Raw genomic sequence first — 27461 nt, 5'->3', positions numbered from 1 at the left:
GAATCTTTCTCCTAAGATAGAAAACCTAGTCCAATGATCTTTCTCCTAGGATAAACGTCTTAGTCGGATGAATCTTTCTCCTAAGATACCAAAAAACAAAAAAAAAAGAGTAAAAATGACCTAGTTTGATGAACTTTCTCCTAGGATCAAAATCTTAGTCTGATGAATCTTTCTCCTAAGATAGAAAACCTAGTCTGACGAATTTTCTCCCAGGATAATTTGAAAAAGAAAAAGGGGTCAGTTTTAGTTTCTTAAGTTATCAATCTTTAGTTCTTAAAATCAGGAACCTCCTGGATAATGGGATTTAATTTTAAAAGTTGTTCAGGACCCTCCTGGATAATGTGATTTAGTTTCAAGTTTTCAGGACCCTCCTGGATAATGGGATTTAATTTTAAAGTTTTCCAGGACCCTCGTGGATAATGGGATGTAGTTTTAAGTTATCGGGACCCTCATAGACAATGAGATTTAGCGTAAGTTTTACCTTTAAGAAAAAAAATTTAGCTTTCAAATTTTCACTCTTAAGATGAGATTTAATTTTAGTTTTCAGGACCCTCCTGGATAATGGGATTTAGCTTTTAATTTCATAGAACTCTTTTGAATAACATGATTCGATTAACACTCACAGATGTTCCCGGTACCAAACTGGGGCAGAAAAATTTCTTTTATTTTGTCTGTTTTATTGTAGTAGCAGGCACCCACCTTGAGAACAAAGGAATTCGTTTCGAAATTATTTCAAGTTTCAAGTTAGTAGCAGGCACCCACCTGGAAAACAAGGGAAATTATTTCAGAATTCAATTCAAGTTAGAAGTAGCAGAAGCTCGCGGCAAGAATGCGAGTCAACAATCAGAGATGACCAACAGAAGTAGTCTCAACCCCCCTCCCCCCAAAAAAGAAGTGAACTCAAAGTGCAGAAGCGGGAAAAGATGTGGACTGCTCAAGACGTGATTGAAGTCACAAGCTTTGCATGTCCCACCTTGATCCGAGAAGTTGAAAAAGGAATGAACCAGTACCTGCAGCTAACAAGCATCAAGATTTAGATCAGAGTCCACATGAAGAACCCACCAAGACTCAAGATCATGCTTCAGAAAACTCATAGATAGGAATCTTGTAACCCGTAGCTGATAGGGTTAGTTAGTCTTTTAATTTTGCTTTTGATGTAATAACAGGTCCACAGACCGGAGCCTCAACGGAACCTCACTCGACTCTCGAACTCATCATTATACTAAAGCTCCTTGAATTACACGCGACATGATTCCCTTATAACCCGGGATATGTAGGTTGTCCAAAATCAGGACTCAGTTGCGCCTTTTTCTTTTATTTTCTTTCTCTTTTGAATAACGATATGGTCAAAAATTAGTCACATGACTCACTTTATCTTTGCCCGAAAACTCTTCATATTTCCGAGCAAAGAGGGGCAGCTGTGAGTACCTAATTATTGACCATACTTGAGATTTTTCAACACTTTTTAGTATGTAAATAATTTTAAATTTAATCTATATATTTTAACCTTTATTTCATTTTTAGTAGGTTTTATTTAAGAAAATAAAAAAAAAAACTACTACAAAAAATAGTCATACTTCTTGTATTTTCTACTAGGTCTAATTATTCTTGATCTTTCTACACCTTTTTTTGTTGTTTTATTTAAGCAAAGCATTTTATTAGTTTTTTTTTTTGAAAAAAAAAAGAAATGACAAAAGAAAATGAAGGAAAGCAAAATCAATTGTCTCATGCCTATTCACGGCAAAAAAGAAAGTTTGGTAACAAACTTTTGATTTCAAAATAATCCTGAACGCACATGCTCACACACTCACATTTTTCCTTTCTAATCTACAAATATTTTCACATCCATTTTTTCTTTCCTTGCTCACCAATTAATTATGGCACATTCTTATCTCATTCCTAATTCCCCACAAAAATATTCCCCACATAAGACCTAGGTCTAGAGGTATAAACAGAGATGGTTAAGAAAAACAAAGAAAGAAAATAGAGAACGAGAGGAAAAGGCAAGGTTCTTCTTCAATTTTAATTTGACAGTCTCTTCTTCTCCTAGCCTTCTTATACTCATAACCAAAAGTGTAGCCATGAACAAGCATGAAACCCCTGAAGCTTTATACTCCTTCACCACCATTGACAACCTTATTTTCCACCATTAAATACCATTAAAACCAGCAACAACTCCTCACATCATTTTCATTACCGAAACAACCCTCTCTTGCAAAAAAAAAAAAAACAATTGTCCAATACAACCCAAAATCAGCTTTTTCCTCAACCAAACGAACAGTAGTTTCAGCCATGTGAAGCCATTAAATAACACCTCCAACCACCTCAAATCATCCCCTATTTACTACTAAAAAATAGTCACCAAAATCCAGCTCAAAAGCAGCTGAAAGCGCAGCAACATCTAGCTAAAAATGCAGTAAAACCAACTCCAAAAAGTGAAAAAGCAGAGCTCAAACCTAGCTGAAATTCAGCTCAAAAATGCCCAAAAATACATAAAACTGTAATAAAACCAGTCACGAATCACCTCCCAAAAGCACACATGCACCGTCCATCCTCTCTTTCTTTGAGTCGAATTTCTCGCCGATGATTCAGTTTGATGTCAGTAGTCCTGTTCGTGGTCTTGCTTTTAGTTTGAGTATTCAATATTCATTATTGTGCTAGCTGGTTCGCATGCGAACTTTCATCAATAAGATAACGAAGAAGCTTCATTGAGGTTAATCTTATTTCCTTTTGCAATTATTCTTATTTTTAAAGAGATATTCCATGCCTATTTGTTTTGCTTATTTACTGCCTTCTCATTTTATTTTAGATAAGTTTAGTTAGTACTAATATTTTGGTTTTGTTTCCATTTGTTTTGTTTTACTGTCTTCTCATTTGTTTAAGTAGCTTAGTTGGTAGTGTGTTGATTCTTGTTTAATTTTGTCTGTGCTCACGTGTTAGAAATTCTTATTTTATTGTTATGCATTTGTTTTAAAATAAATACCTAGGGTAAAGAAGGTTAAAATAGTTAAGATTAGGGAGATCTAGTGAAGAGGATGAGGAAACAGGACATATGACCATTGACGAGCCATGAAACAAATTTGATGTTAGTGAATTATTGGGCCAATTCGTCTTTGTAGGTTAAAGGGGACTGCAGGATTTTTTTTAAAACTTATCTCAACTAGTTTATTCAGGTTGAATCCACAAATTCTTAGTATGGTGAATTTTGTTGGTTCTGAAAAATTATTATGTCGTATGGGCTTAAATGATTTCACAAAGAATCGGGCCAGGTGAAATATTTTCTGTCGAGCCCACTAAAAAAACAAAGGTTTGCAGGCCCAATTTCTTCCAATACTAATAGTTTGTTAATTTCAAAAGTTAAAACACATGGCCTCCAACAAATATCCATAACTCGTGTGACCTCTCAATAATCTCAAAGTTTAGGAAGAATAATGAACACCTTTAGTGTGTTTTAGGCGCGCTTATAAATAAATTGTCGTGATTATGTATACGTTCGCGTAACATAATTATGATTTCCGACATTGGAACCAAGGTATGCGTTCGCGCAACTTAGGCCAAACATTCTTAATAATTAAGCGTTATGAATTGTATACACGTACGCGTGACATAATTCTTGATGCGCCAAACAAAAAGAGTACACGTACGCGTGACTCGTTTAAAGATAATTTCTTAATTACGAATAATCAACCAAGAGCGGTAAGGGTATAATGCACATAGGTTCTAAAGTACATAATTAAACAATTTAATAAGCCAGGTATATGATTAAAGCGACCGTGCTAAAATCACGGAACCCGGGAATGCCTAACACCTTCTCCCAGGTTAACAGAATTCCTTACCCGGATTTCTGTGTTCGCAAACCATAAATAAGAGTCAACCTTCCTCGATTTGGAATTTTAAACCGGTGACTTGGGACACCGTAAATTATCTCAAGTGGCGACTCTGAATTTAATATAAATAATCCCATTTCGATAGTCACTTAAATTGGAAATCCCCTATACCCCTCTCGGGTGATAAAAAGGAGGTGTGACATTAATTATATAAGGACATGGTTCTTCTATGTGTTCCAACTACTACTATTGCGGAATAATAAGTATAGAAAATAAAGAACATAGAGATTTTACGTGGAAAACACCTGGCTCAAAAGGTGAAAAAACCACGACCTACCTTCCAGCAGGATTTTTTCAAACTCTCCACTAAAATCACTGAGCCAAAAATTGCATTTACAAAATTCTTTTGTAAACCTAGGATTAACTCTAATCCCGTTGAGGCATACAACCTCAACTATTGCGATAACTTCATGTCAACTCTAACTTGAAAACTCTAAGTACCTAATACAAATGCTTCTAAGTAAACTGAAATATACAATGTAAAATCATCTACCACAATTGAACTAGAATAAAAGATAGACACATGGAATTAGTTCTTCTATCTGGTTCAAGTAGCTTCAGGATTGCACGCTTGAATCACACATAAATTGCTTGCAAAATTGCCTTGCTATTTTGCTCTCAATTCACGTTTAACTTCTGCTTATGTGCATTACCTATAAAAGAGAACAACACTGATATTTAAGGGGTTAGTAATTAGAGATTGACTAGGATATAAATGCTGATCTTCCATGGTGGAAGAGTTCAAGTTGATCCCATACTCTAACTCTATCCTCTTCCTAAACTGTGTTCTCTTTGTGCAAGGAGTTTTTCTCCTTATCCAATATGCAACCTTTTCGATCATGATCAGGAGATATTACTTCTGATAAGTTAGATTTATCTCCTTCACGTGCATCTCACATATTTGAGTTGATCACGACTGTGCTTCACAAGATGAATCTGGTCCATGTCTGAGTTCTTTTATCAGTCTTCAAAACTTCATATTTATTTGGGCCAACACAATGAAATGCCCGTTTTGGTTCGGCGCAAATTGTACTCTTTCTACAATGTACGCCTATTTGGAGCAATCAACGTGGTGTCTCAACTCGATTCTTGATGATCTTGTCATGCTGTAACATTTTTTTGAATTTATGCAATTGAACTTAGAATAAAGCTCTAAGCTGCATAAGTACCTCAGTGAAAAGGATCAAGTTATAACGTAGTTTAGAATAAATATTTTTTTAAACTCAAATGACTGAACTTAGAATGAAACTCTAAGATGCCTAATTACCTCAGTGAAGAGAATCAAGTCATAACATAGTTCAAAATAATATGAGTATTTTTTTTATGTCCTAACCTTTTCCTAGGCCGCCTCTTTTGAGGTGTTCAACCTAACAGACTTTTTTTTGCCTAGGCCGCCTTTTTCGAGATTTTCAACCTAGAAAATTTTTTTGTGTGAGTGTCGTTCGCAATTTAGGCTCATGCGAGCCAAGAGCATAGTGATATGCAACTTAGGCTTGTACATTGAGGAGTGTATCTTCTTCAAGGATAATATCTCTTCAAAAAAATTCTATTGATAGGGCCAATTCTCATGTCATTTTCATCAACTAGCTTGTAAGCCCCACTTGAATATGCTTCTTACAACATATGGACCATCCCATTTTGAATTGAATTTGCCTCCAAATTTGAGAGAGATGATAATAAGTCTTCTCACTACAAGAACTTGATCACCAACTTAGAAGGACATCAAGCAAATCTTTTTGTTGAAAGCACGAGAAAGACAAGCTTGATAACATTCAAGACTTTGTTGAGCTTCTAACCTTTTCTCATCAAGGACCTTTAGTTCTTCAAGGCACATATAAGCATTTTCTTCTTCAGTAAGGCCTTCGTGGATAGCGAGTTGCAAAGATGTCATTTGACGCTCAAGAGGAAGAGCTGCTTTGATTCCATAAATAAGAGAATAAGGAATTGCTTGTGTCGGCATGCGATGAGTCATCTGATATGCCAACAAAGCTTCTTCCATTTTATCATGCTAATCTCTTTTATATTTGGACACAACCCTTTTTAACAAGTTGCATAGTGTCTTTTTAAATGCTTCGGCTAATCCATTTTCACCAGCATAATACATCAAGGAATTGTGTTGTTTGAAGCCAAAAAGGTCACAGACCTTGGTCATGAATTTGTTATATAATGACTTGCCATTATATGTTATTATATAACTAGGAATGCTGAAATAATAGATGATATTCACTCGAATGAAGTTTTCAACATTCTCCTCATTAATTCTTTGAAGGCGATAGCCTCAGGCCATTTCGAGAAGTAATCAGTTGTGACTAAAATATACAAGTGGCCACCAGAAGATTTTGGTAGCGGTCCAGAAAATCTATAATCCCCAAGAATCAAATAGCCAAGATGCTACAGTTGAATGTAACACTTAAGGGAGCTGGTGTATAAAATTAGCACAAAACTGGCAAGCCTTGCATCTTCGAGCATAGTCCAAGCAATCTTTTATCATTGTTGACCAGTAGTATCCCATCATCTTAATGTGGAAGTGAAGCTTTAGCCCGAATTGATGAGATCCGCATACTCCCGAATGTTCTTCTTGCATATCTTGGAGTGCCTCGTCTTCTCCTAAACATCGCAAGAGTACTCCCTTCGAATGATCTTCTATATAGAGCATCTTTGTAGTAAAGAAAATGAGGAGCGCGACAACGAACGTTGGTCCTCCTTCTTGGGTTTTGTGGAAATATCTCATGATTCAAATACTCGATCGTAGGTCTTCACCAATTTTTTTTGTCAGCCTTAGTAACAACAACCAGATTCTCAAGATCATTTTCCTTAGCTTCATCTTCATCTAGCATTGGTACCACCCATTTTTAGCAGATGGCAACTTGCGTCTAGTCAGGTAGAATCAATGTTGAAGTTAATATGGCTAAGGCAGTAGCCTTCTTATTTCCTTCCTTGGTACATCTTGAATAGTTACCTCGGCAAGCCATCCCATCAATTTCTGAGCATAGTCATAGTAGGGCCATAACTCAGGCTTCTTGACCTCGTAGCTACCTACCAACTGATTGATCACTAACTTAGAGTTTCCAAAAACTTGCAGTCGCAAATTTTTCATATCAATGACCATTTCAAGTCCAAGTATAGGTGCTTGATACGTTGCAACATTATTGGAGCAACGTTATATTAATGTGAAATAATATGACAAGACCTCTTCTTGGAGAAGTGATAAATACTAAACTCGCCCTAGCTCTTTCTTGGTGTGAGGCACCATCAAAATATATTTTCCAATGTGATTGCACTTCAACAACCATTGCATCCTCATCGGTATCGATCAACTCTATATCATTAGGTATTAGATGATCTGCTAATGCCTGCCCCTTCACAACTATTTGCGAAATATACACAATCTCAAATTATTGAAATTGGAGGTACCGCCTTATTAATCGGTCATTGAGAACATGTTTTGAAATGACAAACTTGATTAGATTTGACTTTGAGATGAGACAAATGACAAGAGCTTGAAAATAGTTATCACACCTCGAGCCTGGGCCCCGAGACATCTATCCTTGCATACCAACTTGCGACTAAGGGACTCTGGACATATAATGTCATACTTTGTCCAGGGGCCACACTGCAAGATATATATATATATATATATATATATATATATATATATATATAAGGCCTACAAGACCAATATACTGCACTAACTAACAGGTTATGTCTACAAGCCTCTACTGATGGATGTACTGTGATTGGAATAGGGCCCCGACCTACCCATAACCTATATACATATATACAGGTACTGAGGAGGTCTATCCGAAGAACGTAGTACTTACCGATAAAGCTGAACTCGGGCATCACCTACTGAGGAGGTCTACCGGTCGGTCTGTTTGAACCTGCATGCATGAAATGCAGCGTCCCCAGAAAAAGGGACGTTAGTAAGAAATAATGTACCTTGTATGCAACGCAATAATATAACTGAAAGCTGAAATTGAACTGATAATATAATAACTAAAAGCAACTGGAAGTCAAAGATATTCTAAAAATATGTTTACCTGCTGATACTGACTCAACTCTCTCAATATAGTAAGTAAAATAGTTGTTCAGCCCTATAAGGCTCGGTATACATATATATATATATATATATATAACTACTCTGCCGTAGTAGGCTCACTCATAGGTACTCGGCCATACTAGACTCTGTGTCTCGACTAACTGGGATCGCTCATAGGCGCTCGGCCATAGTAGACTCAGTATGTATCTTACCATCTGATCAGAGGTTGCCCAATAGGGGTCTGCCCATCGATTATAGCTCAATGGTAATGAAAATACTGGAATACTGTATATATAGACTCTCTGCTCTCTTGACTGGAAGAAGGAAATGCTCAATTGAATATGAAGTCCCGATAAGGAGAATACTGTAACTTACGAGACTAGGAAAATGTACATAAATTCAGGAATACGAATTTCTCTTTATGCCTCATTATCAAACATATGTAATTACGAGATCATGCCAAAAAGAAGGAATAACTTATCCTTAACATACCTGGGGTAAGGAAAAATCCATATGGTATTTTTGAGAAGAATTCCACCGTACTCCCTTAAAATTATAAAATCTCACGTTGCTTAAGATACTACGAAATCTCTGTTTGAATTATTGAAGATCCGTACCCTTCTACGTTAGCTTCAAATTGCATTCTATGTTAGCTTTAGATTGCCTTCTACGTTAGCTTCAAATTGCTCCAATGTAGAGCCTTTTGCTATTCTTTAAAATATTGAAAGTTATGTATCTTTTAATTGCTAAAAGATATGTAACTTTCTTGGAATTACAAGGCTTGTTTGAATTGGTTGCCGCCTAACCCAATATGACTAAGAGTCATATGTCTTAGTAGTGGCTTGCTTCCATGTGGGGGTGGTTTTTTTTTAATCTTATCACATAACTCATTAATTAATTAGGTAATGTTCCGTTACCCGATAATTAACCAATTACCCACATAATTAAGAATTCTCTCAAATTACTTAAAATACTACTCATTTTTAATATACTTTATACATCATACTATCATGGTCATATGGTACCTTGGATGGTACTAGTCCATAAATATCGGGTATTATAGCTCGGACCGTATTTTATCCCAAATCGACAACCTTCAACGAAACTCATTTTCTTTGATTTGTTTACCTTTTTTCTTCCACGGTACTTACTTATTGCTTGTTATAAATAGCATAAATACTTATAATCTCAAGAAAATCTCATCCCCGAGTCTATGTCAATTAACTGAGAACGAAACTTTAATCGTACGAAATGCGAGATGTAACAATAGTGCTACAAATTTTGAATTGCAATGATCAATGCCAGACAAAACTTTTCGGTTGATGAATACCTCAGCTCATTTGACGTCATCATTCTGCTCAAGAAGTAGAGAGAGTTTTCTTTATTTCAATATGTGCTCCAATAGACCTTTGTTGGGATGCAATATACAGAATTAATAGCTTTCCAGGCAGAAAGACCATCAGAATCGGAGGTTTCATCAAGTAGGATTTGATGCTTCGGAATGCTTTGTTACAAGCTTGGTCCCATTCAAAAGGAATGCCCTTTCTTTGTGAGATGACTGAAAGGTTGACCCTTTCTAAGATATGACAATTTTCCTTGTAGACCTTTTAATTCATGTATATTTCTAGGCTCGGGCATTTTTAAGATTGCATCAACTTTGACTTGATCTATCTCAATCCATCAATCTCGAACAATAAAGCCAAGAAATATTTTAAAGGTAAAATCCAAAGGCACATTTTAACGAGTTCATTCTAAGTTGATATCTCCGCAGTCGTTCGAACACCATTCTTAAATTTTGCAGGTGGTTTCTTCTTTTTCTTGATTTTACCACCAAATTATCCACATACCATTCCATATTCTTGTGGAGAATGTCATTAAAGATATTCTGCATAGCCCTTTTATGTGTGTGGCTAGCATTCTCCAAGCCAAAAGACAACACTTTGTAGAAATAAATGCCTTTAGGAGTGTGAAATGCGAAGCTTTTCATCTTTCGATGCCATACAGATTTAATTGTAGCCAGATGATCCATCCATAAAAGACATCACCTCATATTCGGTGGTGGCATCAATCATACGTTTTGGGATAGGGAGCAAAAATTCGTCCTTAGGGAACACGTTATTGAGGTCCCTGAAATCAACACAAATTTGAATTTGGCCATTCTTGTTCCTCACGGGAATAATGCTTGAAACCTATGTAGGATATTTAACTTTAATGAGTTTGTTGACCCCGGCTTCGATTGATGGGATCAACTATGACCAGAAGGGTCTTTGGACTTGCTTTACAAGAGGAGCTCATTTCTTGACCACAAGGTGATGAGCTGCTACTTTAGGATCTAAACCAGACATCTCTTTATAAATCCAAGCAAAGACAACTCTAAATTCTTTCATTAGCTCTACATAACCGCTTTCTTCATCGGTTGTTAGTAGGGTACTTACGTAGGTGGGCCTAGAATCTTCATCAGTGCCAATGTTGACTTCTTTTAATGCATCAATTTCCATTTTAACTCCTTCTTCCAATTCAAAGGGAGAGTCCTTAGCATCTTCATCTTCTTGGGGATCACTATCATTGAATAATATATGGCAACACAAAGATACGTCTTCCAAATCATCGTCGACCTCCTCTAGAAATGAAGCATAATGCTCTTCCTATGCAACAACGTGATGAGAAGATCCTACATTTTATTCGTCTTCGTCTTGGTCAGCCCCTCTATTATGGACCACCGTGCGAGTTTTTTCTTTAAGTACTTATGCACATAAAATCTCAAGCTCTAATAGTCGTCTCATTCTGGAAGGGATCAGACTTTGATACTCGTTGAAGATACTTTAGAATCTAGATGACGGGGGTCTTCTTATTTTTCTATAATTTCTTTGGGACTTATTTTTCTTCTTGTTCAATGGCCCCAACCTCTCAAATATGGAAGTTCTTGTAGTTGGTTATCCAAATCGGTCAAAAACAAAATGCCTTTTATTAGGGTCAACAAATTCATCTTCCCTCGTGAAATATTTACTACTTGCTCTTCTTATGAAGATGTGAACTAGTAAGGGTTATTTGTAACCCACGCCCTCACGTGATTGCTTCATCACATACTCATTGTCCTTCATCATGTTCGCTTTCCCAACAGCTTTAGGTAGGAGCTTCCCTAGCTTGGATAGTTCATTGGGATAATATCTGTCCTTGGCGAACAACTTGTAAGCATTTCGATCAAAACCTTTATCTGTACACTTTTTTGGGAGTGCCTTATTTTGAGGCATGTTACATGTCGCGAACTTTTTGTGTAGCTCTAAAGGTAACTTTGTGGCATCAATCGGCTTGATAAGAAGGGTGTTAATTCTTTAAGCACATCGCTTTGGAGACTTGATGATTCTCCTTCATCTTTCTTCACTTTTGGGATGTAGCAAAATGAAGGAGCCATTTTCTTGCCTGAAGTTGCAGCATTCTTTTTGTGCGCTTTCGGAACTTGATATGCTTATGTTGTGAATTTGGATTTACTAGAAGCTACTCCAACCCTTTTGGATGCGATATCATCTCCTTTGGCTTTCGTGATGTCATCAATTTTTACTTCCTTCACGGTGTAGCCATTCGAGTAGAACTTTGTATCAACAAAGTATGCCTCGGCTTTAGGGAACGGCTTATCGTCAGCAACTATCTTCTATTGGATTCAATCTTTATTATACTTCAAATATTGGTAGTAAGTGGATAGGACAACCTTGTTCTCGTATATCCGCGGCCTACCAAGCAACAAGTTTTATGAAGTATTTGTGTTAACCACATGCATCTATGCACTTGATTGCATATCTCCTATGGTGGTCTCTAATTTGATAGCACATATGGCCCTTTGCCCCCTTGATTGAATCCTTGAATCATTAAGCGACTTTCAGGAAGTTCTTCAGTCGAGATGCTGAGTTCTTTCATTGGGTGAATATGAAGAATGTTAACTCTAAATCCGTTATATATTTAGATTCTATTTATCCTCCGCTAGAGAATATAACCCACCATAAACAAAAAACGATTGTGCGGTGCCTCACACCAAGTAGAAGATCATCTTCAGTGAAAGTAATTTTTGCATTACAGACATCTACTTCTTGGGAATGAGACTCAATAAGTCTTTAGAAGATGATGAATACGACATTGACGTGATTTATCTCTTTTCCTCTTCTTCTTTATCAAGATTACAATATAAGGCCTTGCCATCATCTGCAGAAATCCTCATGTGAAACCAACTTGGCCAGAACTCTCCCAAAGTCACCGGGCAACTTGGCTTTTAGTGATAGCATATCTCTATCTTCACCTTCTGTGGGTGCTAAAGTGTTTGTTTCTTCTTCGGTGTTCTTATTATCTTATTCCTTGTATATTGCTTAGTTGATTCCTTTTGCAGACTCAATTTGCAGCATCTGCAATGAGTCACCAAGGTCCAACCTTCTTCATCAAATTGTTCAGCTTGAACTTTGTCATCCTCCAACAATTCTTCATCTTTATTCCCTTCGCGTGTGCATATCTCAATTGGATCGAATGAATCAAAGCCAATAGACACATAATTTGTACTCGCCTTTTCGTCTTCAAGCTTGATCTTCTTTTGACAAGCCAAATCCATAACTTTATCCTCGAAGACAAAAAACTTCTCAAGAGGGTGACCCAAAAGCCGATGGTATTTGCAGTAATTTGGGTCATTAATTTTTCTAGCTTCATTTGGCTGTTTTATCTCTGGCAGCTCAATAAGATTTAGCTCGAGGAATTCTTCAAAAATTTGAAGGCACATCAGAATATAGAAATAGGTACTCTTTTTCTTGAATCTCTTTTAGAGTCAACTTCCGATTAGCATTGTCTTGAGAGGAAGTTGTTTTCATACTCTGTTTCTTTCTCACCTTTGTAGTGAACTTCACATGAGAGGCATTGAAGTTCATGGATTGATTGCTTTCATTTTTTGGTATGAACTTGCTCCATTTCTTAACTTCTTGCTTGTCCTTTCCCTTGTGAGGCCCGTAGATAAGCAGCCATTTATTCCTCATATAGGCCATGCTCAGCTCCATTTCATGAGCACGGGTGGAAATTTCTACAAATATCCTAGGCTTAATTCCTTGCAAGATATAAAGAAGTTCCCAATGTATTTCTTGGATGCATATCTATATGCCCAAAACTTTGCTTAGCCTATCATTGCAGTTGAGGCTTGTATCCTCCATCGATTGATAAAGTCGATAACTGGATCATCTTTCCATTGGCGAGTGTACGTAAGTTCCAACATGCTCATAGTACGCCTTGTGCTATAAAAGCAGTTGAGACACTCTTGCTCTAGTTGATCCCAACTATCAATAGATCCATCATCGAGGTCGTTGTACAAATCAAAAGCATTCCTCTTTAGTAAGATGACAAACTTCTTGACAAGGTAATCTCCTTAAGTCCCAACATTGTTGCATATCTCAACGAAGTGCGCCACTTATTGCTTTGGATTTCCATTGCTATCGAACTGAAATTTGGGAGGTTGATAACCGACATGCATCTTCAAGCTATCGATGCTTGCCATATACGGCTTTGCGTACGTAAGAGAAGATTTTTTGGCGACCTTGTACTTATCCTTGATGGTTCCCATGATGAATTCCTTCAATTATTCGAGACTTGAAGTTTTTTGGCAAATGAAACTTATTTTGTTGGAGGATCAGCCATCTTGCGGACTTCAGGGAGCTTTTCAGGTGTATGACTTGACTCTCCATCCATCATGCTTTCAACTATGTCTGTCAACTTAGCGACACATAAATCTTGATCTTGAGCATATTTGTTAAGCCCCAAATCGCCTTTGTCAGATTTGCAAGTAGCTCCTCCGTTGTCGAAGCTTTAGTCATCATTGCCTCCATGATTATTGCAGATGATAAAGAGTAACCAAGATCTAGAACTCAGTTTGGAACATGTCATGTGGCGAGATTAGCGTTGATCCAACACTTAAAACTTCATCATCAAGTAGGGTAAGCGGACTCGTGGTCTTGTATAAAGTAAGTTGAGAAAAACTCTTCTCCACAAGTTCTGCTATATTATCTCCTCCTTCTGATTTGCCACCAGAGGACCTTTATTCTATAAATGATGAAGATCTCAAAACATGCATTGGTGTAGACGACACTTGGAGCGCTTGTCATCCCAAAATGCTCGTCTTGCTCCATGTGACTAGCCCAAGACTCCTCATAGTAGCGTTAAATATACTTTCAACATTAGAAGAAAACTTGGAGTCAGCAACTTTCGAGTCGATCTTCTTTGAAGCCAATTTAGTGATGTCGAATGTTGAAAGTTGAGAAGATATGAGAGGTAGAAATGGTCCCAACCGGCGTGCCAAAATTTGTAACACAAATTTTGCGTCTAAAAAAATTATAATAAAGACAAGAAAAATAGTGATATATATTATATTCAATTTCATGCAATGAGGTTACAATCTCTAGAATATCTCAAATATAAAAAGATGTAGTCCTCTGATTCTTCTCCTCAAGAATGATGGTTCAAGCGCTCGAGGGCATGATCTTGAACTTGACGGATTTCAAGTTTGTGATGTGTCACGAATAGTTTGAAGATCGTCACTAACCAGGATTTAATGCTGAGTTATTGCGGAAGGAAGTTGCCTATGATTTGAGTTTGCCTTTGCGATTTGACCACATACAAAGATTGCAGATTTAGTGGGATACCTTGATGTTGTTCTTTAGAGCTTCTCTAGCCTTCCTTCTGCTTGCTTGGTGTGCTTCTAGCCTTGTCGTTTGACCCTTTTATATAGGTGTTGGGTGGAATAGCCTACAAAAAAAAAGCTTATGGTATATTGGGCTTGGAATATGGGTCGACCCAATTAATGGGCTAGCCCAATAGTATATTGGACTGTTATTTAATTTAATTGAATTGAATTTAAATAATAGATCCAATCATACTAGTTTATAATATTTATTTGGACTAATATATATTTAATTTAAAGTAAAATCCGAAATTCTTATTGATTTGAATTTAATAAAGTTTTAACTATCTACATTTGGTTGACGGTACTATCAACCAAACATAATATAAACTTACTCCCCAACTTAATCCTGAATATTTCATTTTGTCCCACATTTTTCTATCAAACTTAATATTATTTTATGCCACTAAACGTAGATATTAGTCCGTGTACCAAACAACTTGTTAATTCTCAATGAATAATTTCTTCCTTGTTGCCTCGCTATGAATCTTTGTAAAATCTATATCTATATATTATTAAAAGAAGAGGAAGAAGCCCTCTCCTTAAGCCAAGTGGCAGCCTAGAAAAAAGTCACATGACATAAGTAGTTAATAATTAGTTATTATTTTTGAATTTAAATAAATAAAATAATAAAATTATATTTTATCAAAAACGAAATTTAAAAAACTATTTATTCAAATTTGAGAGTAGTTTTAAGTTGGAGTTTTTAAATTATTTTAAAATAAAAAAACTAAAATTAGAAAAAATAAAAAACTGCCAATTCAAATTTGGAGAGTAATTTCTTCCTAACATGGTAGTATAAGAGAAGGAGAAGTAAATAATTATATGATACCAAGTTTCATAGCCATAAGATGACAAGTGTAGATTTTTAGGACATAGCTCCAACAAAGTTGGATTTTTAAAATTATTTTAAAATAAAAAACGAAAGTAAAAAAGAAAAAAACTGCCAATTTAAATTGGGAAGCAATTTCCAGTTGGAGTTTTAAAATCTATACCTATATCTACATATTATTAAAAGCCAAAGAAAAAGGTACCACATTAATCCAAGTGGCAGCCTAGAAAAAAGGCACATGGCCTAATTAGTTATTTAGTTAATAATTAATTATTAAAAATTAACAAAGAAATTAAATATCTAAAATTAACTACTCACATATGGGTGAAGATTGGTTTAAATTAGTTAATTTCTTTTTTTTTTAATCTTTTTCGTTTTTCTTTTTAAAATAAAAAGTGTATTTATTCATTAAAATTCAAAAAATATTATTGAGAACAATATAATCAATTTTGAAAAAAATATTTTCAATAGTAATAAAATATATCTTCTATTATATTACAAAAAAAATATAGCAGACAAAAATATTAAACAAGTAATATGTTGATAATTTCTATTAACAATGTAATTATACTAAACAATACTTAGTTTGATTATTTTTTGGGGGGAATAGATTTTGATTTAGTGGACTCTCTCTCTTAGCTTCTCTCTAAGATGAACTCCCAACCCTTGGAAACACAGAATACTATCCCTCTAAAACCACCTGATATAGTCCATCACAACCTATTGCAAAATGATTTGAAAAAGTTAACATCCTTTAAGGACAAACTATTGGAGTCAAGTCCAATGGATTTTGCTCCTATAATAGTACAGGAGGATATGGTCTACACAATAAAATCCATGGAAGAAAAGGAGTTTGTGCATGATCCAGAAGATAGCACAAGAGGTGTTATAAAAAATTTTCTTTCCACGGAAAATAGACAACGTATCTATGAACCATGGAAATATTCTATCATAATCAAACTAGTAGGAAAACGTATGCTACATCATTATCTAAAGAGTAAAATTCAAGATCTATGGAATCCAACGAAAGATTTCTCCCTAATTGATCTTGGAGAAGACTATTATATCATCAAATTCAAGAAGAAGGAAAACATGGACAAAGCTATCCACCAAGGTCCATGGTTCATAAATGGCCATTTTCTGTCCATCTCTAGATGGAAACCAAACTTTGTGGCTAAAAATGAAAAATTAACTACCTCCGCCGTATGGATTAAGCTCCCTCAATTGCCAACGGAATTTTACGATGGTAAAATCCTAGAAAAAATTGGAAATGTAATAGGACGCCTACTGAAAATTGACACATGTACATCAACAATCCTAAGAGGTCGGTGTGCAAGGATTTGTGTTGAAATTCCTCTAGAAATCCCAGTCCAATCTTACCTATTTGTTGGACACCACAAGCAATACATTCACTATGAAGGGGAAGATTTCCTTTGCAAAAAGTGTGGTCGATTTGGTCACACAATGAGATAGTGCAGCTATATCAAGAAACAAAGCAATGAACTTCACCATGCAGGACAAGCACATCAACCTACAACTACAAAGGGAGATACTGAAGCAGAATGGATAACTGTTGCATTCAATATAAGAAGAAATCAAGGTAGAAAAATTCCATCTCAACCTGCCAGCACCCAAGTAAAAGGCAGTAATGGTCCAAGTATTTTGGTTAAACTATTCAATTCTAATACAGGTAAGTATTTGGATACTCAAATTCTCCAATATAAATCTAAAGATCATCCCTCTTCTAATAAACCCTCAAAAGCTAATACTCAACCAATCACTACTAAAGATCAAACCCCTAGCCTAGCCAAAAACCACTCCTTAGACAATAAGCAAACGATTTCTCCAAAAACCACTATGGCTAATATTTTCTTTGTAATAATAAATTTATTCGATTAAGTGATAACTTGGCCTTTGGAGAAAATGACACTTGTATGAGTGATTCCAACGTTGCATCAAATGATACTAACATTTTAGATACAAACAATGCCATGCAAAATAGCACCTTAATAGACACTACTAACCCACATAATAATCTTACCCCTACTACCCTAACCCCCACCTCCCTAAAACAAGAATCTTTCCAAAATCTTGTGTTATCTGAAGGATCCCTGCAAAATCCTTCCTTAAGATTTGGCAAGATCACTATCCCTATGCATGTTGGCCAAATGACAATGGAGGAAGAAAAGGGAAGCCAAATGGCGACACCCTTAGAAAACCTAAAGGAAGCAATCAATAGTCCTATAAATCAAGACATTGAGCAACTAAAATACATAAGCTTGGAAGGCTCAATCAGTGAATATTCCACCAATCCGCCAATACCCTTCACTATCATTATCCCCATGCCTACTCTTAGTTCATTAAATACTCCTTATCCCACCCATAAAGCCAAGAATTCCTTCATCCATATGAAGAAGGAACCGTCTGATCCAAATTTTGCGCCAACACAGACCTCTCAATATGGAAAACATTCCACCCCTTCACCCTCAGGAACAACCTCAGATAATTTATGCTCAACCCCCCAATTGCAAGACTATCAGCCCACCAGTTGGATGGAGCTAGGCCTCATGGGCCATGCAATATCCTTTACGGTCCCAATCAATGGTCAAGAGGTAATAGTAATCCTCCACAACACCCAATATCTAGCACAACTAATAACTGAGGGAATGAGGTTAGCCATGAACAACTACCTCAACCAAGTTTGGCTAAACAACATTATTCATCCAATGGAACCATCATTAAACCCTCAAATGGCTCAGGTAATGAGAGAGCAATGGAGCATGCCACCCCAGTTCAATCCCATAAACTCTCAAAATGCTCCCTTGGACTTTCCCTTCTTTCCCTTGGAGATGTACACTCACCTCAATCACATCTTTCTTCCTTGGGACATCAACCAGGGGAACCAAGAGATTCCAAACCCACCTGCACCCCCCAGTACCTCCATAACACCATCAAGCAGACCCAATACCCGGTCCAATAGAAGCAGAAATGGAGGAGGACGATGTCCCACTAAACCTACACTTAGGGCCAGTCCTAGAACTCTCAAACCTAGATGGAATAAAAAATTTCTCTTCACGGAGAGGCATGAGAAGAGGCATGTGCTCAACTGCCCATTAACCTTATACAAGTGCTCGATGGACATCCATCCACCACACGATCCAACAGTGAGCAACAAGGCGATGATCCTAGTACCATTGATGAGAAGGAACCTTGTCCTCTTGGGGGGGGGTAAGGGAGAATGGAGAGAGGGCCAGCCCAGAAGTTATTCTATCAATGAACCGTCCTACAAATTTTATAATCTAGAATATAAGGGAGGGGAACAATGAAAATTTCAGGAGGAATTTTAGGAAAATGATTGATACTCATAGGCCCTGCATGGTGACATTATTGGAAACAAGAATGGTGAACCATGCAGCTTTGCTTAATGACTTTGGGTTCACGGAGATGATTAAAGTTCCTTCGGAGGGTCAATCAGGAGGAATGGTTATGATGTGGCAAGATGAAGTGATCAATGTTCAAAATGCAGTTCGTAGGAACCAGGAAATACATGCAACCATAGAGGTATTTCCCATACGTAAGCATTGCCTTTTTATTTCTACATATGCTATTACTTGTGTCCATAATAGAAATATAATGTGGGAGCATTTAGAAAATATTAGCAACTCTTATAAAGAGCCTTGGCTAGTAGGAGGTGACTTTAATAATATTCTAGCTACTAGGGAAAAATTTAGTGGTAAACCTATTAAGGATAGTAGAGCTAGATAGATTTGGTCAAAAATCAATAAGTGTAATTTGCTCGATCTAGGTTTTAAAGGTAGCAAATACACTTGGACAAACAATAAGCATAATAAAAAAGGTCTTATATTGGAAAGATTAGATAAAGATTTTGGAAATGAGGAGTGGATTAAACTTTTTCCTAAAAGCTCAATAATCCACCTACCTAGAACCCACTCTGACCATAACCCTATTCTTATAGAATTGATTCCAAAAAATAGGTCTCTTCATAAAATTCCTTTTAGACTAGAGACCTTTTGGTGTAAACATCCAGAATTTCAGACTATAGTGAAAAATAATTGGAATGATAGCGACTACTTCAAAGCCAGCCTTAACTTTGTGGAAAAATTAAAACCTTAGAAAGACAACACCTTTGGTAATATTATGGGGAAAAGGAAATTGCTAGCTAGACTCCAAGGTATCCAAACCTCCAATAGTTATACTACCAGTACTTTCCTTCATAAGTTAGAATTAGATCTGAAAAATGAATTCAATGATATCCTAAAAATTGAAGAAGATTATTGGAAACTAAGGTCCAGAGTCTTGTGGCTAAATGAAGGAGACGCATATACAAAATTCTTCCATGTCTTAGCCACCAATAGGAAAAGAAGAAACAAAACAAATTTCTTCAAAGATGATGTTGGTAATTGGATTAATGATCATAATATGATTATGTCTCATGTTCATAATTATTTTACCTCTACTTTTACTACTTCTCACCCACAATCTAACTGGGCTAACCCCCTAAATCATCATTTTAATAGTAATAAAATCAACCTAGGTAATCTAGATACCCCCCTTCTAGACTCTGAAATTAAAAGAGCTATTTTCTCATTCAAACCCTTTAAATCCCCTAGTACGGATGGTCTACATCTCTTATTCTTCCAAAAATATTGGCAGCACATTGGTCAATCAGTCTGTAACCTTTGTCATGGCATTTTTAACAACCAAGAAATCCCTTCTGAAATTAACAAAACCTTTTTGTGCCTTATTCCTAAAATCCACAATGCCAACAACATTAAAAACTTCAGGCCTATTAGTTTATGTAATACTATCTACAAACTCATCACTAAGATCCTTGCAAATCGTCTTAAACCATTCCTAAATCAATTGATCAGTCCATATCAGGCTAGTTTCATGAAAAACATAAGAGTGTCTGATAATGCCATCATCATCCAGAAACTGGTTTCTAAATTTAATAAATTAAAAGGAAAGCGGAGACACATGATTCTAAAAATTGATCTAGAAAAGGCTTTCGATCATTTAGAATGGTCTTCTGTTCGCCACACTCGTGATTACTTTAAATTCCCACACAAATTTTCTAAATTGTTACTGAGCTGCATCTCAACTAGTAGTATAGCAATTTTAGTAAACGGATCCGTCACAAACTATTTTGTCCCAAGTAGGGGAATAAGACAAGGGGACTCCATTTCTCCCTATATCTTTATTCTCTACTTGGAAATTCTCACTAGATACATAGAGCACCAAGTGGATACAAAAAATTGGGATCCCATATCCTTAGGACATAGATGCCCAAAAATCTCTCATTTATTATTTGTAGACGATCTTACCCTAATGGCTAGAGCAAATGATAAATCATGTAAAGCCATCAAATATGGCCTTGACCAAATTTGTTCCCTATCAGGTCAACGTATCAATCTTACAAAATCGAAAATTCTCTTCTCCGAAAATTGTAATCATACTCTCATTAGGGATATTACCACTATGTTAGAAATTAAAAAAAGCACTAATTTTGGCACCTACCTTGGTTTTTCAATCTTAAACCATAGCCCTAAGCCTAGGTACTATCAATTCCTAATCAACAAAATGAGAATCAAACTTGCCTCTTGGAAAATGAATTTTTTTAATCTGGCAGGAAGAACAACCCTTGCAACATCGTGCCTAAATTTCATTCCCAACCACATGCAATACACCCTTCTTCCCAAGCAAACCCTAAAAGAAATGACAAAGTCCAAAGAGATTTTATATGGGGTAGCTCAACAAAAAAAAGGAAACTTCACCTAGTCAACTGGTCTACCCTTTGCCAGCCTAAACCTAATGGTGGCTTAGGTATCTATAATGCTCTGAATAAAAATCTATGCACTCTAGCTAGCCTAAGTTGGAAACTTCTTACAAATGCCACAATCCCTTGGGCCAAGCTTATCATTTCATACTATTGTACTAGTACCATAATGAATAGGTGTTCCTTCGTTTAGAAAAGTATTTGCAAAAGGTGGGAAATTTGTTTTAAGGGTATTATATGGTCCCCTCACCTTCAATCCAATCTTAACATATGGAAAATAAATTGGATCCCCAAATTTGGTAACCTAAGAAAAAGTGTGATAAGCCCACCCCCCACTAGGGATACCATAACAAAAATTAGAGATATATTAGATGGCTGCAATTGGAATTTAGATTGCCTATATTTTTCTCTTCCTCCGGGACTATTAGCAAACATCAAACAAATAAAAATTCGTCTCAAGGGCCCCTCTAATGATTTATCTATTTGGTCTCTCACAAATAAGGGTGTATTCACTACTAAGTCTTGTTATACTCTTCTAGAACACCAAAACACACTGACATAGAATTTGACTGGATTTGGAAATTCGACCGCCCTAATAAAATAAAATATTTTTTTATGGCATTGTCTACATGATTGAATCCCCTGTAGGAAATACCTTTCACAGATTAGGCTAAACATTGACCTTTTCTATCTTATCTGTAAATGTCCTAGTGAAGAATCCATAACACATATTTTCCTAGAATGCAAAGCCGTCAAAATATTCTGGGCTTGCCTTCGATGGCAAAATCACAACAGCCTAAATGGCAACCACTGGCTTATCCAAGTAAGAGACCTTAACTATCCCCTTAATAATACTTACTTAAACTGGAACTCTTATTTTTCCTTTATCATTTGGCACATTTGGATAAATAGAAACAATAATAATCATAACAACACTACCAACCCGATCAATGATTCTCTTATAATGCAGAGGGCTATAGAATTCAAATTCCTAACGGAAAAAATCTCTATACACCCTCCAAAATTACTCATTATCAATTGGCATAAACCTCTAAGGTTGGTTTAAACTAAACGATGATGCCAATTTCAATAACTATAACCAAAGGTGTGGCTTAGGTGGTGTTTTCAGAAATGCCAATGGTAATTGGGGGGTTGGTTTTACGAAATCAACTCATGCAAATAGTTCACTAGCAGCGAAATTGAAAGCCCTAAGAGAAGGTGTAATGACCCGGCCGGTCGTTTCATAAGTTATCACTCAAGTTCCCCCATTTATACTTCTTATTACTTTGTTTATCGGTTCTATGTGTGATTGGGTTGGTTGGCTCGGGTTCGGAAAGGATTTGATAAGGTTTGAGACACTTAGTCTTTTTTTAGGAAGCTTAAGTTGGAAAAGTTAACCGTATGTTGACTTATGTGTTAAAGGACTCGGATGTGAGTTCTGATGGTTCGAACAGCTTCATAAGGTGATTTGAGACTTATGAGCGTGATCGGAATGTGTTTTGGAGGTTCGGAGTAGATTTAGGCTTGAATTAGTGAAATTGGAATTTTGGCGTTTTCCGGTTGATAGGTGAGATTTTGATATAGGGGTCAGAATGGAATTCCAAAAGTTGCAATAGTTCCGTTGTGTCATTTGGGATGTGTATGCAAAATTTCAAGTCATTCGGACGTGGTTTGGTAGACTTTTTGATCAAAAGCGTAATTTAGAAGATTTTGGAATTCTTAGGCTTGAATCTGATGCGAATTTGGTGTTTTGATGTTGTTTTGAGTGTTCCGAAGATTGGAACAAGTTTGAATGATGTTATGTGATATGTTGGCATGTTTGGCTGAGGTCTTGGGGGCCTCGGGTGAGTTTCGAGTGGTCAATTGGACCATTTCATGTTGTGAAAAACTGCAGAAAACTGCGGAAAACTGTTGTTGGGTGTTGCAGAAGTTTGGCCTTCGTGTTCACGAGTGGTCCCTTGCATTCGCGAAGGGTTAGCAGGTGAGGCTGAGGATTTATCCTTCTTCCGCGTTTGCGAAGGGCTGGGGTCTTGTGCATCGCGTTCGCGAGGTATCAGACGCGTTCGCGAAGGTTAAGCTAAGGAGGCATCACGTTCGCGAAGGAGTGGTCGCATTCGCGTAAGAGGAAAATTTGGTCAACTTGAGTTTGTGCTTCGCGAACGCGAGGCTTTGACCATGTTCGCAAAGAAGGATTGGACGCTTGGGCAGAATGTTTAAATAGCCATTTGTCCATAATTTTGGGGCTAACTTCCACCATTTTTGAGCGATTTTGGAGCTTTTTGAAGAGGATTGAAGAGGGATACAAGGGGAAACACTTGTAGGTAAGATTTATGGACTTAATACTCGATATTTATGTGAATTATACCTAAGTAATCATGAAATTTAAGCCTAATATTGAAGAACTAGGGCTTGTAATTGGAGACCTAGAATTTGGGATTTGAGGGGTCGTTTGTGGTTGGATTTTGATTCTTTTGATATGAATGAACTCGGAGAGTGATAAGGATTCTATTGATGTAATTTTTATCGGAATTCGAGACGTGGGCCCGGGGGTCGGGTTTGGCTAATTTCGAGATTTGTGTTGTAATTTGATTTCTTTCAAGTAGGCTTTGTTCCTTTAGCATATTTTGATGGTTTTGCATTGATTTTGGTTAAATTTGGAGCATCTCGAGGCCGATTCGAGGGGCAAAGGCATTGCGAGCTAGAGATTTGGACCGGATAGAGGTGAGTAATGATTGTAAATCTTGTCCTGAGGGTATGAAACCTCGGATTACACATCGTTGTGCTATAGTGAGGTGACGCACACGCGAGATGACGAGCGTGGGGTCGTGCACCATTGGGGATTGTGACTTAGTCCATACCAAATAACTGTTTTACCGTGTATTTAATTGGAAATTATTTGCTATCATCATGTTTTGGGCTGAATGCCATATTTGGGCCTCGTGCCAACTATTTGGACCCTTAGAGGATTTTTACTCATATTTCCTCACTGTTTTGACTTTATACTTGTACTCAGTCATGTTATATTCTACTGTTTTCATAACTCAGCCATGTTTACTTTGCTTTAACATATTAAATGATATTTTAAATGACAATTTGGGTTGAGCATCATGTTTTACTGTTTCCCGAGTGACTTATGAGATTCTGACTGAGTAAGGCCGAGGGCCTGTGTTGTGAGGATACATCGATTTATGATTATGAGGCCGAGGGCCTGAGATTGTATGACACGAGGTGGCTTGTTAATATGAGGCCGAGGGCCTATTGATTATGCTACGAAATGGCTTGATATTGCGCTTGGGCCGTAAGGGGCCCCTCCCGGAGTCTGTACACCCCCAGTGAGCGTGGGTACCCATTGTGATATGAGATATAGCCCGAGGGGATGGTATTGTTCCATGTGTTGCCCGAGGGGCTGATTCTGTTGGTATTGTGCCTGAGGGGCGGTTCCTTATGTTTTTATCTTTTCTAGCTACCTGTCATTTACTTGCTTAACTATTAAAAAAGTATTTTAAAAAAGCTTAAACTGAACTAAGATGACTTTATATGTTTTCACTATTTCATTGCTTTTACTGGCTTTTACTGCTTCTTTATAGCATGTCGATGTGCCTTTACATGATTTCTTAACGCTCAGTCTTCATTTATTATTATTACTCATTGAATTGGAGTACTCACTTTGCTCCCTACATCCCATGTGCAGATTCAGGCGCTTCAGGTCTTGCTTGCGAGGGTTGAGAGCTTCCAACAGACTTCGGAGATTCACTAGGTAGTTGTTCGGCGTTCGCAGCCCAGTGCTTCTCCCTCTATCTTATTTTCTCCTATTTTAGTTATGTAATAGTTGTGTAGACTCTCTCAGACTTGTAGTTTTTATGATAGATGCTCATGACTGGTGACACCCCGAAGTCGGGCTATGTCTATTCCGCAATTGTACTGTTACACCTTATTTTTGGGTTTTTTATTGTGTTAAATACTTAATATTTATTATTTTAATTGCTTAAATGAGTTGGTCGTGTGTCGGCTGGCCTTGTCTTCACGAGAGGCGCCATCACGACCAGATCCGGGTTTTGGGTCGTGACAAGTTGGTATCAAAGCCTAGGTTACATAGGTCTTACGAGTCCTGAGCAGGTTTAGTAGAGTCTCGCGGATCAGTACGGAGATGTCGGTATTTATCCTCAAGAGGCTGCAGAACCTTTAGGAAAAACTTCATATTCTTGAAATTCTTGTCGTGCGAATTTGTTGATCCGAGTACTAAACTTCTGTTATTCTATTCTCTCACAGATGGTGAGGACACGTGCTATCGCTCAGGATGAATGACCACCAGTCCCACCAACTATGGCCACTAGAGGCCGAGGATGCGGTCGTGGTCACGGTAGAGGCAGGGGTGTGGCCCGTACAGCAGCTAGGGCAGCACCTGCAGATCCACCAGCCACCCCAGTTCAGGATCAGGTCCCAGTTATGGACGCTCCAGCAGCACCAGCTCAGGCACCAGTTGTGCCCTTTGTGATTCCAGGTCTTCAGGAGGTCTTAGCTCAGATTCTATTAGTATGCACTGGCCTAGCTCAGGCGGTCTCAGTTACTACAGCCGCAACTACTTCTCATGCCGGGGGAGGCACTCAGACTCCCGCCGCTCGCACACCTGAGCAGGTCGTGCAGGGACTTCTAATACCGGGGGCACATCCAGCCCAGCCGGTTGTAGTTGCTCAGGACTATGTAGCTCCTGCCATGCCAGAGGACGAGTAGCGTAGGTTGGGGAGGTTTGGTAGACTTCAGCCTCCGACCTTCAGTGGTGCAGAGGGTGAGGATGCCTAGGGTTTCTTAGACAAATGTCAGTGGATTCTTCGCAAAACGGGTATTCTAGAGACCAGCGAGGTCGCTTTCACTACTTTTTAGTTTTTTGGAGCTACTTTCACTTGGTGGGAGGCGTATGAGAGACGTAGGCCTGTTGGTGCAGCCCCTTACCTGGCAGCAGTTCTTCATTCTTTTTCTAGAGAAGTATGTGCAGCAGCCTCGTAGAGAGGAGCTGTGCAGGCAGTTTGAGTGGTTGCGCCAGGGAGAGATGACTGTGATGCAGTATGATATGATCTCTGAGTTAGCTCGTCATGCTATTTGGTTGGTTCTGACAGATAGAGAGAGGATTATGAGGTTTGTGTATGGCCTCACTTATCACCTTCGTATTCTCATGACTAGGGAGAGGGTGTCTGGTGCTACTTTTGAGGAGGTTGTGGACATTGCTCACAAGATTGAGTCAGTTCGTTACTAGGAGCGAGATGAGAGGGAGGCCAAGAGGCCTCGAGGATCTGGTAGTTATGGTGGTGCTCCTTCGAGAGGTTAGTTTCAGCACGACAGAGGTCGTCCATTCAGGCATGCTCAGCCAGCTTACCTAGGTTATCATGGGGTGTCATCGGGTCATGGTTCTCACAGTTCTCAACAAGGCCAGTCATCACTTAGTACCCTTCCAGCTCAGAGTTCGTCCTGTGCTCCATCAGTTTAGGGCTCTTCTATGCCAGGTGCATCTGCTAGTCATTTTGGTGCTAGACGTTCCCTTCAGTCTCCGTCTCCAGCGCTCGGGAGTTGCTATGAGTGTGGAGAGATGGGTCATATATGGAGGCAGTGTCCTCGTCGTCTTACAGGTTCATCTCAGCAGAGGATTCAGCCATCAGCTTCAATACCAGTTACTTCACCACCACCCACCCATCTAGCTAGGGGTGGAGGTCAGGCAGCTAGGGGTCGCCCTAGAGGGGGAGGTCGATCAGGTGGCGGTCAGGACCATTTCTATGCACTTCTAGCTAGACCTGATGCTATTGCTTTCGATGTTGTTATTACAAGTATTGTCTTAGTCTGCCGCAGAGATGCTTCTGTATTATTTGATCCCGGTTCCACCTTTTCTTATGTGTCATCATATTTTGCTCGTTATTTGGATATGCCCTATGAGTCCCTTGTTTCACATGTTTATGTATCTACTTCGGTAGGTAATACTGTTGTTGTAGACCGTGTGTACCAGTCGTGTGTGGTGACTATTGGGGGTTTGGAGACCCGAGTGGATCTTTTATTATTATGTATGGTGGATTTGGATGTCATTTTGGGCATGGATTGGCTATCTCCGTGTCATGCTATTCTGGACTGTCATGCTAAGACAGTGACATTGGCAATACCGGGTGTGCCATGGATTGAGTGGTGAGGTTTGACTGATTATGTTCCCAGTAGGGTAATCTCATTCT

At 37.9% G+C, this 27461-nt stretch overlaps 1 long non-coding RNA gene across 1 annotated transcript; it reads left to right on the top strand.

Moving 5' to 3' along the window:
* Nucleotides 1-2403: 2403 nt before the first annotated feature.
* LOC138884256 (uncharacterized) lies at nucleotides 2404-27126 on the top strand. Its single transcript, XR_011404429.1, has 3 exons — nucleotides 2404-2713; nucleotides 24944-25009; nucleotides 25522-27126. It is a non-coding gene; the product is annotated as an uncharacterized lncRNA (long non-coding RNA).
* The last annotated feature ends 335 nt before the right edge of the window (nucleotides 27127-27461 follow it).

The sequence above is a fragment of the Nicotiana sylvestris genome, chromosome 12 (assembly GCF_000393655.2).
Source record: "Nicotiana sylvestris chromosome 12, ASM39365v2, whole genome shotgun sequence".
Classification (NCBI taxonomy): domain Eukaryota; kingdom Viridiplantae; phylum Streptophyta; class Magnoliopsida; order Solanales; family Solanaceae; genus Nicotiana; species Nicotiana sylvestris.
Note: the sequence above shows the minus strand (reverse complement) of the source record. Positions and strands in the feature narration are given on the sequence as shown.